The sequence below is a fragment of the Apostichopus japonicus genome, chromosome 17, assembly GCF_037975245.1.
Source record: "Apostichopus japonicus isolate 1M-3 chromosome 17, ASM3797524v1, whole genome shotgun sequence".
Taxonomy (NCBI): domain Eukaryota; kingdom Metazoa; phylum Echinodermata; class Holothuroidea; order Aspidochirotida; family Stichopodidae; genus Apostichopus; species Apostichopus japonicus.
The window spans coordinates 19,133,644-19,152,238 of record NC_092577.1 but is presented as its reverse complement, the minus strand read 5'-3'; the positions used below and the strand labels follow the sequence as shown (position 1 = coordinate 19,152,238).

The 18,595-nt window shown below is 45.1% G+C and overlaps 1 long non-coding RNA gene across 1 annotated transcript; it reads left to right on the top strand.

Moving 5' to 3' along the window:
* The first annotated feature begins 1,613 nt into the window (after nucleotides 1-1,613).
* Nucleotides 1,614-6,181, top strand: LOC139984727 (uncharacterized). Its single transcript, XR_011799158.1, has 2 exons — nucleotides 1,614-1,922; nucleotides 3,647-6,181. It is a non-coding gene; the product is annotated as an uncharacterized lncRNA (long non-coding RNA).
* The last annotated feature ends 12,414 nt before the right edge of the window (nucleotides 6,182-18,595 follow it).

Here is an 18,595-nt window from a genome sequence, read left to right as displayed (position 1 = left end):
GATTATTCACGCCATTCCTAGTTATTGGAGGGGGTACCATCATTCTGTTTTGCTCCCAATGAGTGAAAATAACTTTAATATGTGCATGGGCACACAAGCTAATTACCGGTCTCTGCACGCCCCCGTCGTCTATTATGAAGTGGTAAGCTATGAATTTTCCAGTGAAAATAGTTTGGAATAAGATTTGTAAACTGCCTTATACGGCTGTGAATGACCCCAAAGTATCATATTTACAATTGCGTTTTGTACATCGTATTTTAGGCATAAATAGCTTGCTTTATAAAATGAAAATGGTTAATTCTCCACTTTGTTCATTTTGCAAGAATGCCGATGAAACGCTTACACATTTGTTTTATAATTGTAGTCACGTTGAGCGATTCTGGGAGGCAGTGAATTAAAATTGCATTAAAACATTCAAACATTAAAAATTGCACATTGACGAACATTTGTTTTCGTGATTTTGCTGATATAGATAATCCTGTGAACTTTTGTAATTTTTCATGCTAAAAAGTACATTTATACTTGTAGGTTGGATAACAAAATCCGACATATGCACGAATTTGATTTTAAGTTTCGCTTCCAACTTGACCTGCACTATTTCATTTCTAAGCAAAAGAACAATTTGTGTAACCTTAACGACTTCTAGGATTTCTTTATGTAAGCTTCTTATGTAAGTCTTTTGGCTGATTCTTTTGTATTATGTGTTACGGTATTGTAAGTAAATACAGTGGAAAAAAATGTAAACTGTGTAGTGTTCAGCAGCTTTAAATCATCTTCTGTTTGATTGCCTTGATAGTCGGTTTAAAAGTTTAGCAAAGCTCTGGTCATCCTTTTGTCTCATGATTTCAGTCAGTTCAAAGGCCCTAAAATGGTCTTTCCATAAATTAGATGCTAGTGGACCATAATCATGAATTAGATCATTAAATATCCATCCATGAAATACTGGCTTGAGTTGAAAAAGATCACCAACAGCAATAATGCTTACTCCTCCAAACGTTTTCTTACTACCCGTGATTTATCTATGTATGTAAGCATTCCATTACCAATCATAGATATCTCATCAATAAATATGATTTTCAAATTTCGCAACTTCACTCGAAGTGAGTTCAGCTTGTCTGATGTTAATGCTTATAATTGAATCCTTGACCAGCTGGAATGAGTAAAGCACTATGAATGGGCTTTTTACGTGGCCCGTCATACGGGATACAAAACGGCACTACCAAACCATCCCATTCTTACAAAGGAAACTCAGGTCAAGCGAGCCAAAAAAAAGTACATACGCCCACCGACCTGTAGAGACAACCGAACCACCCACTGAAACATTCAAAAACAAGAAAAGGAACGACCAGCACGCAGCGAAACAAAACAGCCTTCCCCAGCACACCACCGTCCAAAAAAGGCAGCCCCAGATAAGCACTATGAATGGTACTGCCAATTAAGCTGCTTTTCCTGTTGGTGCCATTAGAAGAATGTGAGTATCATCTGGATCACTTCCAGGCTGGCTAGAATAGTATTTCAAAAGTGCATTATGCAGAGCTTTTAACACTTGAGATTTTCCTACACCAGCTCCGCCAGTAAGAAATGTGTACAGTGGTTCTTGCTTCGTTTTACACCAATGCAGTACCAGTTGGAAGTCTGACCTCAATATATGACCGTTACTAGCAAATTTTCGAGCACAGCTACTTGACCCGGAAGTAATTGTTTCGCGCAAATCCGGTTCTACGGACTTCGGTTCGCTACTTCCATGTATGGATGTAATCGGTAAAATTCGCAAACATCCCAATGTCATTCGGGTTTACGAGTATCGTAGCTCGATAAAGGATACTTTAGAGACTCAAATACGATCATTTCCGGAAAGAAACGAAGATTTTACCAATAGAACAGTGCATTTTCTTATCGACGACCAACGCAAAAACATAAAGGTAAGTCAAATCGAGTCGACGTCTATCGTTATGTGACTTTCGCGTCTTAGACAACTTTTAACCGTAAAAATAGCATTTTTGTAATATATAAGCTTGAATCTTACTCATATTTTTCAGAAAAGTTGTAACTCCCCCGAAAAGTGTGATTTTTTGGTCAACGAAAATGGTGCTCCTATGTGGTTTTGGTTGCCCCTAATACATGTATCCTAACGTACATAATACACATATACACGAAAGCACCGTATCCTATAACGTGCAGCCTAGCGCTATATGTCAACTATGATGTAGCTAGTGCTAGATTTGCAACGTCTCGTATTTTTCGTAATCTTTCTATTCGGCATAGATTCCCTTCATTTTTTTGCGTTAATATGGAAAAATCAGGGAGTTGATAAGTCACGGTACTACTTATGGCTACTAAATAGTTAAAATTTAAAAATTCGAGGGCATAGCGGACAGTAATATTACTAGTACAAGCCTAGGCTAGCCTATAGGCCTAGTACTTTTGTATTTACTAAAGTAATATACTACGACAAGTTTTTACTACAGGTAGGCCCTAGCCTAGTTTTAGTAATACTAGAATACCTGCATAGTTTAGTCCAATTTTAATAACGGACTAAGGCTTATAACCTTTAGTTCTTAGCCTACGCCTTCTTGTCCTTGTGTAATAATTCTAAGGGGCCTGTTCTTGAAAAGATTTGGACTGCATAAGATACAATTTAGTATTATTATTATTATACAAAAATTATTAGTAGTACTAGTAGACTGCCTTTGTACTATGTATAAGTTAAGATCATGGCTTATTATGAATTTTATTAAAGCTGGACTGGGTGAAAATTTCCTCCATCCTGGGATCGGGATCCATTTCAATGTCACTTTGTTACAAGTGTTCAAGACCGTTATTAGATCCATGACTTAAGTCTAGGCCCAATTCCCTATGCTTAATATGTAGTTAGGTAGAGCAAGATACGTAACCCAAAAATAAAACTAGTTTGCTTTATACTGCTTACACTTTATACTTATTGCTATTACAGTTAGACCTACTGCTGGTACTTAGAACAATTGCACCTCATAGAGCCATGTAGTTGTACATAGCTACTTATAATTCCAGGTGACTTAAACAATATCAGGGATCATTTTGTGACAACATGTTTTGCTGTTAACGAGAGTTTACGATCTTTTTATTGTTAAGTTGTTTTCTATGATAGGTACTTAGTTAGTCATTCACGTACAGTCTTCCCTATGTGTGTAGGTGTGTCACACACAGATTTCTCTAAGGTGCTTTCCCATGTATATATGACCAAAAAAAAGTTATTCCCAAAAAGAATGAAAAGTTTCATTCACTATTAAATTTGTTTTGTTATGTTTAATGACTAACATTGCAAAATGCAGTTCCACTGGTATTAAGTATTAGCCCAGAGAGCTTCCAGAGTTTATTACATCCCCATGTTTATTATCCTCATATCTGAAGTCTTCGTATAAGAGTTTATTTATAGAAATCTGTTAATAAATGTAGTCTCACATTCTATTTAATACTATATATCTTTAAGTTCCTAGCTCTGTTATATGTACCCGTAGTAAGAAGGAATGCAGCCTGTGGATCAGTTAAGTGCCTGTTGTTACAACTCTGCTCCAAACTATTGTTTGTTTAATTAGGTTGTATTATTAGTGTGCTACCTTTAAGCAATTTTGTTTTCTATATATATGTAATTTACATTTTTCCTCAGTTTCTGTTATACTCTTATAGAAAGAACAAGTTGTGTGCAGCAACAGGCTGTAATATACTCAGCAGTCTCATGCCTATTCTCTAGCTAACTCGAACAGGTTATTGGCCCAGACACATACACTGGAAGTTAACTGTGTAGAATAGATTGTTGTTTGGAATTTATGTGCTGATTTTGGAACCATTTCTTGGGAAATGTCGGTACTTAAATTGGTTAATTTAGTCGTGACAACTGACCAATATGGCTGGAACAACAGAAGATATGACATGGAAAATTAACAAAATGGATGGCTCGAACTGGCTGACATGGAATTTCCAGAGGAGACATTTGTTTCTTGCAAAAGACCTGTGGGCTATGAGGATGGCTCAGGAAAGTTGGGGGTTACTGTATGTGAGAAGTAGAAGAGTGCAAACTTGAAAAAGACACAACTGGCATTTTTCACCATTGTGCTTGCAATAGCATCTAGTCAGCTGGAATTAATTACAACAAGTGACAAACCAAGTGATGCTTAGGATGCCTTGCGTACTCTGTTCGAAAAGGATTCTCTAACCAACAAAATTCAGCTCAAGAAAAAGTACCTCAGAACTGAAATGGCAGAGGGCAAGTCAATTGGAAATAATTTGAATTATATGAAAGGAATTAGGGATCGTTGGGCTGCTATTGGTGCTCCTATTTCTGAAGAAGACCAGGTTGTTAAAGTTATATGTCAAGTTTGGACTTATTTATTTACTTTCTAGTTTCTACTCTTACCTTTTACTTTTATATATTTGTCTTTTAATTTTAATCTTATGCTATATCTTATGCTATATGTCACAGGTATATCTCACCATTTCAAAGTTACAAAACTATCCATCCTGCCACCTGAACTGTTGTTGCTATGTCATGCCTTCACTATGCCACCTTGAAATACCCCTTCCAGTCATAATGCACTTGACATTGTGTGTGATTTTTTTTCAGACAATATTATTGTATGAAGTCTTCACAGTATGAAGTGTGTTTCATTTCAAGAAGTATTCAAATTTTGTTAAGCTATTCCTACCATTTGAACAAAGTATTTCACTTTGAAGTGATCGAAGTAATTTATATTTCATGCCCATATTTTCACAGGACATTAAAACATGTTCTTTCATGGAGAGTGTCACACCAAATGTGTTTGTTTTCTTTTTTCTGTTGCTTAAAGTGCCTTATTGTTACAGTTATAAAATCAATAAAAGACCAGGCAACTCTATTTCCACTGTTTACTAATGTTCTACTATGCATGTGCAAAAGAAAAAGAAAACAGCCCTACTCAAAATATTTGGTCAGAGTATCCATAGAACGTAATGTATCCAAACACGTCCTGTGTACTGAAAGTCCGCTTTTAATTAAAGTCCCCATATGTGGCAAAACCACCTCATCCCTCCAAAATACCCTAACTCTTCCCAAAGCTGGTGAACACCACACCCATCCCAAAGCTGGGACACTCAAAACCCTTCCCCAAATCCGCTAAGCACCACATTCCCTCCCCCAAAACCCCTAAAAACACCACACCCCTCCCCTAAACAACACACCCCTACCCAAGCAACAGTACTTAACTCCAATATTGACAAGTGGTTATGTAGTGTGATACATGAACCAAACAAGGATTGGTATTGACTGGAAAACTGTTAACTGATATTTATTGATGAATATAAGCAACAGATGAGTACCCAGCTTTGCAGAATCTCACTGAGTAAGGGCTACTGTGGAATTATGGTAAGTGGGTAAGTATAAATCATTTGGTATTGTAGGTATAAATCATTCGGAATTGTTGGAAGTTCCTTAGAAAACAACTAGAAATAAGGTTTGGCCTAGGCCATGTTACCTTTGTATATTCGACATGTGGTATGACCCCTTCAGTTTTGACAACAGACTCAGGAAAATTTGTGTTACCTTAATAGTTACCACCATTAATTTAGCTAGAAAGGAAACACCATCTCCCTTGCCCCCTCCCCATTTTGTCTCTCTTACCCCTCCCATACGCAGCTCTCAGTAATTTCACATTTTATCTAATCATATATTAGAATTTGGGACAAAATTTCTTCCAAACCTTAGCACAACTTAAATTACGCCACAAAACCTAACATTCCTAATAGACCGTACACTAAAGGAATGGGTTCCACTACATTGAAAACGATTTGAGTGAAGTCTTGTCGGTAGTAGCCCATAGCATGCAAACGGCTTGGCGAAAGTCTACCTAATTTCAAAATGGCGGCGACAGCAACAAAATCGCCGAGTCGAGGTAATCGTTTTGTGACTGGCCGTCTTAGACAACCATTTCACCTAATCTTTACAGCATCATGTAGGAGAGTACAAGATCCACAAATGGGAGAACTTTTTTGCTGTAACTCTCTTTCGTTGGTTCGTTTTGACCTATTTTGTGTCAGTTAGGAATACATGTGTGAGGACGAAGTTGGATTGCAATCGTTGTTTCATAGGTTTTCGTTGATTTTTTCTCGGGTATCTTTGCCCTACCATACATTGGAATTACTTTTAATCCATTCTGTGAGGTTCCGGTAAGTTGTAAACTATCAATGTCTGTAAATTCTGTGAGTGAAACGTAGGACCGACTTTACGTAAAATGCGGGCAAATTCAAATTTAATGATATGCGTGATCGTTGATCATTCTTCGAGGTCACGGGGTCAGACTCCCAACTGAGTACCATAGTAGAAAAAGTCATTCTGCATTTTACTGAGGCTGCGTACTAGAGTTCTATATTCTGAATCAGGCAAGCGAGGTATTTGTAAGGTGACATCTCTATGTTGGTAGTTGGCTTTCGTGGAGTGCAGACGTGTGTTTCGCTCTCGTTCTCGCTCTACATCTGATAACTTTTTTCACTGTACTGTACTGTACTGTGCTATACTTCCCGCGCTAGTTCGTATATCGTTATCGTATATAGTCATCGTATATTGTATTTTATCCAACTTATCTTTAGTTTGTTTTGTTACTCCTCTGTGGCCCAGCCACCTTCGGTATCATGGCATCGCGCCGTGATTCCAAAATTGTTAACTTAACCTTCACCGGTGAACAAGCGGTTCCACCGGTGCAAGTTTTTAGAATTTTAAAGAGTAAGGGTGTTGTTGTGCCTGGAGAGGTTGATCAGTTGCAAGCTCTCCAGGGTCGTAATACTTATGATGTACGTTTTACAAGTGACGTGACCCGGCAGAAGGGTGTCACGTTGCTGAGTGGGGTTGAAGGTTTGACAGTTACTCCATACGAGCGTTCCGTATGGGTAACTGTCATCCACGTAGGACTAGAGGTGCGTCAGGAACTTGCGTGCGTCGCGACTGTTTTAGGTCGGTTTTAGGTCGGTTAGGACTGTTTTAAGTCGGTTTGGGGCTGTCAAGGCCATCAAAATGTGCTCCTACGCACAGGCCCCTGGGGTGTTGAACGGGCACCGACAGGTTCGGATCGACCTCAAGCAGGACATTCCCTCCTTCCTTTTTATTGCCGGGCATAAAGCTCACGTGCGTTACCCCGGTCAGCCCCGTACCTGCTTCAGGTGTGGGGAGACCGGGCACGAAGCCAAGGGCTGCCCAAACAAAAAGTGTGGGCGCTGCCTTCGTCTTGGGCATGATACCTCTGCTTGCCCAAGCGAAGTTGTGTGCTCACTCTGTGCTCACTCTGTGGGAAGGAGGGGCATGTTTTTCGCGCTTGTCCCTCCTCTTATGTCTTTATGACAAAGAATGGGGGTCAATCAAAGGCGCCAAGTTCTGGCGCACCTACTGCCTCGGATGAAGCTCCACGCAAAGAGGGGGAACCGGATGCACCTAGTTCACCCTCCCCCGTAGTTGCAGACCCCAACCCCTGCCCGCACCGAGAAAGTCTCCACCAGCTTCCCCTATCAACTCGTCCAGTTCCGTCCCCAGTCCGCCGCCGGTATCGCCAGATCCGGAGACTCTGTCCGACGGCGACTCCGGGGACTCGGTGGTCATCGAGCCAAAATGTGCCACTGGGATGAGCTGGTACGACGAGATGGGGGAACCCTCTCTAAAAAGGTCGGCCTCAAGTGACGACTCGGACGACGATATGTCGTCTAGAGCGCGCTTGAAGCTTACAGAATCGTCGTCGGCGTAGTTTTGCCCCATTGCCCTCTCATGGCCCATACATTTTCAGTTGCCACTTTGAACGTGAATGGCATGAGGGATCATCGCAAGCGCAGTCGCATTTTCCAATATTGTATTTCAACGGAGGTCGACTGCGTTTGCCTGCAAGAAACACATCTTTTGGAAGATGTCCCTCTATGGGCTTATGAGTGGGGTGGTGGGCTGCATGCTTCGTTTGGTTCGTCTTCATCCTGTGGCACTGTCATCCTTCTGTCACCTCGTCAGGCGGGTTGTGCCACTAGGGTGGAGACGGATCACGAGGGCCGATTGGTTTGCATTCTTTTCAAGTATCCACAGGGTAACATCTCCCTCTGCAATGTGTATGCTCCCAATCGGCCTTCTGCTAGACGAGAATTTTTTAACACGCTGCCTTCCTTTGTTCCTGGTAGTGCACCATGTGTCATGGTCGGAGACTTTAACTGTGTCCCAGACTCGGGTCTTGACAGACTCGGGGCTTCTGTGTCTGCTAGTCCTGACGCTGGGATCACAGAATTGGACAGATTCACTTCGGCACACCTTTTAGCCGATGTCTGGAGGCATATGCACCCGTGTAGTACGGTGGGTGAGGCCTAACGGAGAAGATGCCTCCAGGATAGATCGAGTGTATGCGCCCGTAAGTTTGAAATTTTCGGGTTGCGAGACGCTCAGCTGTCCGCTCTCTGACCATGACACTGTGGTAGCACGTTTTGTTTTGCCTTCCATTTTCCCCATCGGGCGGGGCCTATGGAAGCTTAACTGTCGGATTCTTGGCGAGGCAGAGTTCCGCCAGGGTTTCGAGACCAGGTACAAAGGATGGCAAACATTGAAGCCGGCCTTTGCTTCTACATCCCAATGGTGGGATGATGTCAAGTTGCGCATCAAACGCTACGCAATTCAGTATTGCGTGACCCGCGCACGGCGTCGAAGAGAAAAATTCTCGAAGCTGTGCGCGGAGGTGAAGTTTGGCGACCCTTTGGCTCTCAACGCTTTGCAGACTTATCTCGATGAAAAGTACCACGGTGCCCGCGTCAGGGCCCGTGTCGAAGCGGTGGAAGCCGAGGAGCGCCCTTCACTGAGGTTTTACCAGTCCGTTAGCTCATCGGCAGGTGACAGACGCGTCCCGTCTGTGCGCGCTACTGATGGGACCGTGGTCAGTGACCCTCACGGCATTGTCCGCGTATATAAAGAGTATTATTCGAGTTTGTTTACGCGTGGCAATGTCGACTTGTCGGCACAGGCTGATTTATTGAGGGGAATCTCAAAAACCGTTCCCCACGATGTCAATGATATTTTGGGGGGGCGAAATAACAACTGTTGAGCTTTGGAAGGCGCTTTCGAAGATGAAGAATGGCAAGTCCCCGGGTTCGGACGGGCTTCCGAGGGAGTTCTACCGAACCTTCTGGGCAATAATAGGACCCGACATCAGAGCCGTCTTCGAGGACGCCTTCCAAAACGGACTGTTAAACCAAAGTCAACGTATGGGCATGATTACTTTGCTGCCCAAGTTTGGGGACCCCTTGGATCCCCGTAACAAGCGTCCGATCACCTTGTTACATGTGGACTACAAGTGTGCTTTTTACGTGATCCGCCATGCGGGATACAAAACGTCACGGCCAAACGGCACTACCGAACCATCCCATTCTGACAAACGAAACTCAGGTCTAGCGAGCCAAAAAAAACATACGCCCGCCGACCTGCAGAGACAAAACGCCCAACCCCCCCACTCAAACATTCAAAAACCTACAAAAGGACGACCCGCACGCAGCGAAACGAAAAACCCCTCCCCAGCACACCAGCGTCCAAAAAAGGCAGCCCCAGATAAACGGCGAAAATCGCCTTCAATTTGAAGGCGAATGTCGGACTTCACCGCCTCCAGGACTGCCCGCCAACTGGCAAATTTCCCCCTAAAAACCAAATTACATCTATTCCGCCAAATATGTTTTTTTACAATACAGCAAACAAAAATGATGCGGTGCAACACAGCTACCGAACAAACTGGAGGGTCTACCCCATATAAAATAAAGCCCAGCCCTACCGACCATGAACGGTCTCCCGTAACACGGTCGGTCCAGGTCTGGAACCACTCCCATAAGTTTACTACAAAGCAACAATGCCAAAAAACATGAGCAGTACTCTCTAAGCTGTCACAGCCGGTCCTAGGGCACAGTCCATCACCCAATCGCCAATGATATCTTTTTAGGTTGGTCACCAAGGCACCGTGTGCAACTCTCCATGCGAGATCACGGAGCCTGCAACCATTCAGCCTTGAATGCACCGAACGCCATACTTCGGCAGAATGACGTCCCTGGACAAAAGTTGCATTCAAGGCCTTATCCCGCAACGAACTGTGAACGAGGGCCGGCTGTGACAGGTCAACAGGGGGCAACTCAATCAGAGCGGAGCAGATGACACGCACCACCCTGTTTGGAGTACTACTATGCGGTTCTCTGTTGCTAAACAGCGCCGGGACCCATCGACGCAGGTGCAAACCGCCCCAAAAACGTACAAAATATGAACAAGGCAACCCTGGGTCAGTTACCGCTACAAACAACTGCTTAAATAACAAAAAGGTCAATTTACTTCCCAGATGAACCACCTGTAATCCACCCTTCTCCAGTTTTTGGTACATTACCGCCCTTTTCACAAGCTCTGTACCACCCGACCAAATAAATGAAAATATCGCTCTCTCCAACCGCACCAGGACGCGACGCGGAATTGGATACACCGCGCCCGGGTACCACAAGATGGGCGAAACAAAACGATTAACTACGGTGACTTTCCCTAGGATCGAAAGCCAGCGGGTGCCAAAGGTTTCGAGCCTGCTCTCAAATACCTCAGCCCTCTCGTTCCAGGTGACGTCACAAGGCGCATCGTAGCCGAACCATATACCATTAATGTTGATATTCTGATCCGACCACGATGCACCGAATGGTAAGTCTCTGTATCTCCAGCTACCAAGGCGAAGGCCCTTTGTCTTTTCCGGATTCAACTTCGCCCCGGTAGCTCTCTCAAAGATGGATAAATCCTGCGAGAGGGCACGAAAAGAGCCCAGACTCGAAACAACACACGTTACGTCATCTGCGTATTGAACGCATTTCACTTTGGCACCCCCTGGCACAACGAATGGAACAAGTTTGGAGTCCCTTTCCAAAAGACGAGAGAGGGACTCGCTAAACAAAACATAAAGTAATGGAGACAGAGGGCACCCCTGGCGCACCCCCCTCTCTACGTTAAAAACCTCCGAACAAAACCCATTTACGATAACAGAACTGAAACTTTCTTGATACAAAACAGAAATCCATTTACGAAAAACCGGGTGCAACCGAAACGTCTCCAATACATTCATTAAAAAACCGCGATCCACCATGTCAAAAGCCTTCTGCTGGTCCAGAGACACCAATGCACATGGCAGATCACGCTCAATAACAAAGTCGGTCAAGTCGCGCATCAACCACAAGTTCTGCTGGATGCAATGACCCTTCACTGCACAAGTCTGGGGATCACCCACAAGATGCGGCATAGCCAGTGCAAGGCGGTTGCACAAAGCCTTAGCCAGCAACTTGTAGTCCACATTTAACAAGGTGATCGGACGCTTGTTATGGGGATCCAAGGGGTCCCCAGACTTTGGCAGCAAAGTAATCATGCCCAGACGTTGACTTTGGTTTAACAGTCCGTTTTGGAAGGCGTCTTCGAAGACGGCTCTGATGTCGGGTCCTATTATTGCCCAGAAGGTTCGGTAGAACTCCCTCGGAAGCCCGTCCGAACCCGGGGACTTGCCATTCTTCATCTTCGAAAGCGCCCTCCAAAGCTCAACAGTGGTTATTCCGCCCCCTAAAATATCATTGACATCGTGGGGAACGGTTTTTGAGATTCCCCTCAATAAATCAGCCTGTGCCGACAAGTCGACATTGCCACGCGTAAACAAACTCGAATAATACTCTTTATATACGCGGACAATGCCGTGAGGGTCACTGACCACGGTCCCATCAGTAGCGCGCACAGACGGGACGCGTCTGTCACCCGCCGATGAGCTAACGGACTGGTAAAACCTCAGTGAAGGGCGCTCCTCGGCTTCCACCGCTTCGACACGGGCCCTGACGCGGGCACCGTGGTACTTTTCATCGAGATAAGTCTGCAAAGCGATGACTGCCGAAGGGTCGCCAAACTTCACCTCCGCGCACAGCTTCGAAAATTTCTCTCTTCGACGCCGTGCGCGGGTCACGCAATACTGAATTGCGTAGCGTTTGATGCGCAACTTGACATCATCCCACCACTGGGATGTAGAAGCAAAGGCCGGCTTCAATGTTTGCCATCCTTTGTACCTGGTCTCGAAACCCTGGCGGAACTCTGCCTCGCCAAGAATCCGACAGTTAAGCTTCCATAGGCCCCGCCCGATCGGGAAAATGGAAGGCAAAACAAAACGTGCTACTACAGTGTCATGGTCAGAGAGCGGACAGCTGAGCGTCTCGCAACCCGAAAATTTAAAACTTACGGGCGCATACACTCGATCTATTCTGGAGGCATCTTCTCCGTTAGGCCTCACCCACGTATACACCGTACTACACGGGTGCATATGCCTCCAGACATCGGCTAAAAGGTGTGCCGAAATAAATCTGTCCAATTCTGTGATCCCAGCGTCGGGACTAGCAGACACAGAAGCCCCGAGTCTGTCAAGACCCGAGTCTGGGACACAGTTAAAGTCTCCGACCATGACACATGGAGCACTACCAGGAACAAAGGAAGGCAGTGTGTTAAAAAATTCTCGTCTAGCAGAAGGCCGATTGGGAGCATACACATTGCAAAGGGAGATGTTACCCTGTGGATACTTGAAAAGAATGCAAACCAATCGGCCCTCGTGATCCGTCTCCACCCTAATGGCACAACCCGCCTGACGAGGTGACAGGAGGATGACAGTGCCACAGGATGAAGACGAACCAAACGAAGCATGCAGCCCACCACCCCACTCATAAGTCCATAGAGGGACATCTTCTTCCAAAATATGTGTTTCTTGCAGGCAAACGCAGTCGACCTCCATTGAAATACAATATTGGAAAATGCGACTGCGCTTGCGATGATCCCTCATGCCATTGACGTTCAAAGTGGCAACTGAAAATGTATGGGCCATGAGAGGGTAATGGGGCAAAACTACGCCGACGACGATTCTGTAAGCTTCAAGCGCGCTCTAGACGACATATCGTCGTCGGAGTCGTCGCTTGAGGCCGACCTTTTTAGAGAGGGTTCCCCCATCTCGTCGTACCAGCTCGTCCCAGTGGCACGTTTCGGCTCGACGATCACCGAGCCTCCGGAGTCGCTGTCAGACATAGCCTCCGGAGACCCGACGACCGAGTCGTCGTCAGAAAGGGTCTCCGGATCTGGCGATACCGGCGGCGGACTGGGGATGGAACTGGACGGGTTGATGGGGGAAGCTGGTGGAGACCCCGTGTCCGCTTCGCTGTGTGGTGGAGACGGTGCGGGCACGGGGTTGATGGGGGAAGCTGGTGGAGACTTTCTCGGTGCGGGCACGGGGTCTGCAACTACGGGGGAGGGTGAACCAGGTGCGGAGAGTGAATCCTCACCCGGTTCCCCCTCCTTGCGTGGAGCTTCCTCCGGTGCAGTAGGTGCGCCAGAACTTGGCGCCTTTGCTTGACCCCCACTCTTTGTCATAAAGACATAAGAGGAGGGACAAGCGCGAAATACATGTCCCTCCTTCCCACAGAGTGAGCACACGACTTCGCTTGGGCAAGCAGAGGTATCATGCCCAAGACGAAGGCAGCGCCCACAATTTTTATTTGGGCAGCCCTTGGCTTCGTGCCCGGTCTCCCCACACCTGAAGCAGGTACGGGGCTGACCGGGGTAACGCACGTGAGCTTTATGCCCGGCAATAAAAAGGAAGGAGGGAATGTCCTGCTTGAGGTCGATCCGAACCTGTCGGTGCCCGTTGAACACCCCAGGGGCCTGTGCGTAGGAGCACATTTTGATGGCCTTGACAGACCCAAACCGACCTAAAACAGTTGCGACAAGTTCCTGACGCACCTCTAATCCTACGTGGATGACAGTTACCCATACGGAACGTTCGTATGGAGTAACTGTCAAACCTTCAACCCCACTCAGCAACGTGACACCCTTCTGCCGGGTCACGTCACTGGTAAAACGTAGATCATACGTATTACGACCCTGGAGAGCTTGTAAAGCATCAACCTCTCCAGGCACAACAACACCCTTACTCTTTAAAATACTAAAAACTTGCACCGGTGGAACCGCTTGTTCACCGGTGAAGGTCAACTTAACAATTTTGGAATCACGGCGCGATGCCATGATACCGAAGGTGGCTAGGCCACAGAGGAGTAACAAAAACAAACTAAGGACAGGTTTAAACTTAAAACGATATACGGTAACTATATAACTATATACGACAAACGCACACACCCGCCTGGCGGGAAGTATAGCACAGTACAGTACGGTAAGAAAGTAGCTGTATCAGATGGAGAGCGAGAGCGAAAAACACGTCTGCACTCCACGAAAGCCAACTGCCAACTACAAGTTGCTGGCTAAGGCTTTGTGCAACCGCCTTGCACTGGCTATGCCGCATCTTGTGGGTGATCTCCAGACTTGTGCAGTGAAGGGTCATTGCATCCAGCAGAACTTGTGGTTGATGCGCGACTTGACCGACTTTGTTATTGAGCGTGATCTGCCATGTGCATTGGTGTCTCTGGACCAGCAGAAGGCCTTTGACATGGTGGATCGCGGTTTTTTAATGAATGTATTGGAGACGTTTCCGTTGCACCCAAATTTTCGTAAATGGATTTCTGTTTTGTATGAAGAAAGTTTCAGTTCTGTTATCGTAAATGGGTTTTGTTCGGAGGTTTTTAACGTGGAGAGGGGGGTGCGCCAGGGGTGCCCTCTGTCTCCATTACTTTATGTTTTGTTTAAGCGAGTCCCTCTCTGGTCTTTTGGAAAGGGACTCCAGACTTGCCCCATTCGTTGTGCCAGGGGGTGCCCAAAGTGAAATGTATTCAATATGCTGATGACGTGACATGTGTTGTTTCGAGTCTGGGCTCCTTTCGCGCACTCTCGCAGGATTTATCTATTTTTGAGAGAGCTACCGGGGCGAAGTTGAATCCAGAAAAGACAAAGGGCCTTCGTCTTGGTAGCTGGAGATACAGAGACTTACCATTCGGTGCGTCGTGGTCGGATCAGAATATCAAAATTAATGGTATATGGTTCGGATACGATGCACCTTGTGATGTCACCTGGAGCGAGAGGGCTGAGGTATTTCAGAGCAGACTCGAAACCTTTGGCACCCGCTGGCTTTCGATCTTGGGGAAAGTCACCGTTATTAATCGTTTCGTTTCGCCCATCTTGTGGTACCCGGGCGCGGTGTACCCAATTCCGCGTCGCGTCCTGGTGCGGTTGGAGAGGGCGATTTTTTCATTCATATGGTCTGGTGGTACAGAGCTGGTCAAGAGGGCGATATTGTACCAAAAACTGGAGAAGGGGGAACTAGGGGTGGTTCATCTGGGAAGTAAGTTAACTTGTTTGTTATTTAAGCAATTGTTTGTAGCGGTAACTGACCCAGGGTTGCCTTGTTCATATTTTGTACGTTTTTGGGGCGGGTTGCACTTGCGTCGATGGGTTCCGGCGCTGTTTAGCAACAGAGAACCGCATAGTAGCACACCAAGCAGAGTGGTGCGTGTCATTTGCTCCGCTCTTATTGAGTTGCCCCCTGTTGACCTGTCACGGCCGGCCGTCGTTCTCAGTTCCTTGCGGGATAGGGGCCTTGAATGCAATTTTTGTACAGGGACGTCATCCTGTCGAAGTATGGCGTCCGGTGCATTCAAGGCTGAATGGTTGCAGGCTCCGTGATCTTGCATGGAGAATTGCACACGGTGCCTTGGTGACCAATCTGAAAAGGTATCACTGGCGATTGGGTGATGGACTGTGCCCGAGGACCGGCTGTGACAGCTTAGAGAGTACTGCCCATGTTTTTTGGCATTGCCCCTTTGTTTTCAACTTGTGGGAGTGGTTTCAGTCCTGGACCGACCGTTTAACGGGAGACCGTTCCTGGTCGGTAGGACAGGGTTTTGTTTTATATGGATTAGATCCTCCAGTTTGTTCCGTTGCTGTGTTGCAGCGTATTATTTATGTTTGTTCTGTTGTAAAAAAACTTATTTGGAGGAATAGATGTGATGTTGTTTTTAGGGGGAAATTTGCCAGTTGGCAGGCAGTCCTGGAGGCGGTGAAGTGTGACATTCGCCTTCAGGTTGAAGGCGATTTTCGCCGTTTATCTAGGGCTGCCTTTTTTGGACGGTGGTGTGCTGGGGAAGGGTGTTTTGTTTCGCTGCGTGCTGGTCGTCCTTTTGTAGTTTTTTAATATTTCAGTGGGGGCGTGGGCGTTTTGTCTCTGCAGGTCGGTGAGCGTATGTACTTTTTTTGGCTCGCTTGACCTGAGTTTCGTTTGTAAGAATGGGATGGTTTGGTAGTGCCGTTTGGCCGTGACGTTTTGTATCCCGTATGACGGGTCACGTAAAAAGCACATCTCTATGTTCCGACGTCTCTATGTTCCGACGTCTCTATGTTCCGACGTCTCTATGTTCCGACGTCTCTATGTTCCGACGTCTCTATGTTCCGACGTCTCTATGTTCCGACGTCTCTATGTTCCGACGTCTCTATGTTCCGACGTCTCTATGTTCCGACGTCTCTATGTTCCGACGTCTCTATGTTCCGACGTCTCTATGTTCCGACGTCTCTATGTTCCGACGTCTCTATGTTCCGACGTCTCTATGTTCCGACGTCTCTATGTTCCGACGTCTCTATGTTCCGACAAATTGTTTGGACTCTAATTTTTTTTAACCAAATTTTAGTCGGACCCCATTTGTAACCCAATTTGTTTTCGGACCCCATTTTTTTGGACCAAACCTTTTTGGGACCCATATTTTTTTGTGCAAAATTTTTACCAACATGTTTTCGGACCAAATTTTATTCTCACCAATGGTTTTTGGGACCCAATTATTTTGGACCAAACTTTTTCGGGACCCAACTTTTGGACCAACATGATATGATTTATGACCAATTTTTTCCCTGACCCCCTAATTAGGTCCCCAAAAAATGGGTCCCAAAAGTCCGAAAAAATGGGTCCCCACAAATTGGGTGCACAAAAATGAGGTCGAAAAAAAATTGGGTCCACAAACAAATTTGGGTGAACAAATATTGGGCCAGAAAAAAATTGGGTCCAAAAAAATTGGGTCCTAAAAAAATGGGGTCCGAAAAAATTTGGGTCACAAAAATTTACAGTCCAAACAATTTGTCGGAACATAGAGACGTCGGAACATAGAGACGTCGGAACATAGAGATGTAACCATTTGTAATTCTTCAATGTTGTTAAACCGAACATATCTAATGATCTTGGCTTTGTTTCTTTTTCTAAATTTCAACGCACCAACTGTGTAGTATTTGACCTCATCAGTACTTTGCATAATTTCAGTCATATCGAGGTCATCAGCTTAATCATAGTCATCGTTAACACTATCTTTGTTGAGAAGTTCAGCCATATGAGCATCATCATTATCAGCACAATCGTTACTCTTGTTGTCACTACTAATATCATACCAAGCTGCAAAGTCTGCTAAGCAATAATGATGAAGTGCTTGAGGTCGGACAGCATACTTCCTGATAAGTGCCATACATTCAATATCTGGTTTGATCAGGATTGTTCGATTTTCTGGTGGCGAGCTGTTCACGAACAGAAATTGCCTGGAGGCTTTCCTCAGTGACATTTGCAACACCAAATACACTGCTTCTTGAGCACTCATTTCAACATGATTTAGGAACTTGTTTCCAATGTGTCGAACCTTGTTGTTTAATGTCCATGTTTCCTTCTCTTGCTTCTGTTGCACGCTGCATAAGGTTACTCATACCTCTTTGTCCTATGCTAATGTAAGATACAATGTACATGGCACATGCATATGGGTCCAATATGTATTGGATGTCCGAATTAGCTTTCCAAGTTTCCAGCAAAATTGTAACCATTAATTCTGACCTCTGATGGTGATCTTTTGAGAAAGATTTTGTCCGATGTTATGGATGAACGAATAGCAATAATGTAGTCATTTCTGTGGTTTCAAACTTTGTCAACATATCTTCAAATGTATCAGTAACTTCTTCAGCAAGTTTCAAATCATCCAAGTAAGCTTTTATGCACTTGTACAATTCTGTAGTTTTGTCATTGCTTTTATGGTGTTAGAATCATGGTTCTAGGCATTGGTGGGATAGGAAACCCAAAGCGGCAAACATCTTGTCTCTTTTTCCTGCATGTCTTTGCATGGCTATGAGATTGCAAGTTAACAGTTTGGTTGACTGTGTCAGGAGGTTTGTTACATGTGACATATTGGTCAATAAAGGATACAATATCCGTAGCTGCTGCATTCCCACATAAAGGTGCATTTTTAATCCAAACCAGCATGTGAATGTGTGGGGAACCTCTCTGCTGGAACTCTACTCTGTAGAAATGATTTCACCAATTGGATGATATGACCTATCCATGAAATCATTCAGGAACCTGCGAAACATGTAATCAAAGTGTCGTGCACATGTAACAGGGTCACTCTGGATAAGATTAGACTTGTCATTCCAATTCATGTTTAGTAGTTCTTCATCTGTGAAATGTTTGTGATTGACTGTTCTTCCAAGGTTTTTGAGTAGGTGAAGCCACCTTGTTGCAGCAGCAGAGAATGACAGAAACCATGTTGGGATTCCAAGTTGTCGAATCATCGCAAACAATTCTCTCTTGGACTTTTCCCAATAGGGAGGGCATCCTCGTAATGTTCGGAATACTCTAAATCCTTCATCTAG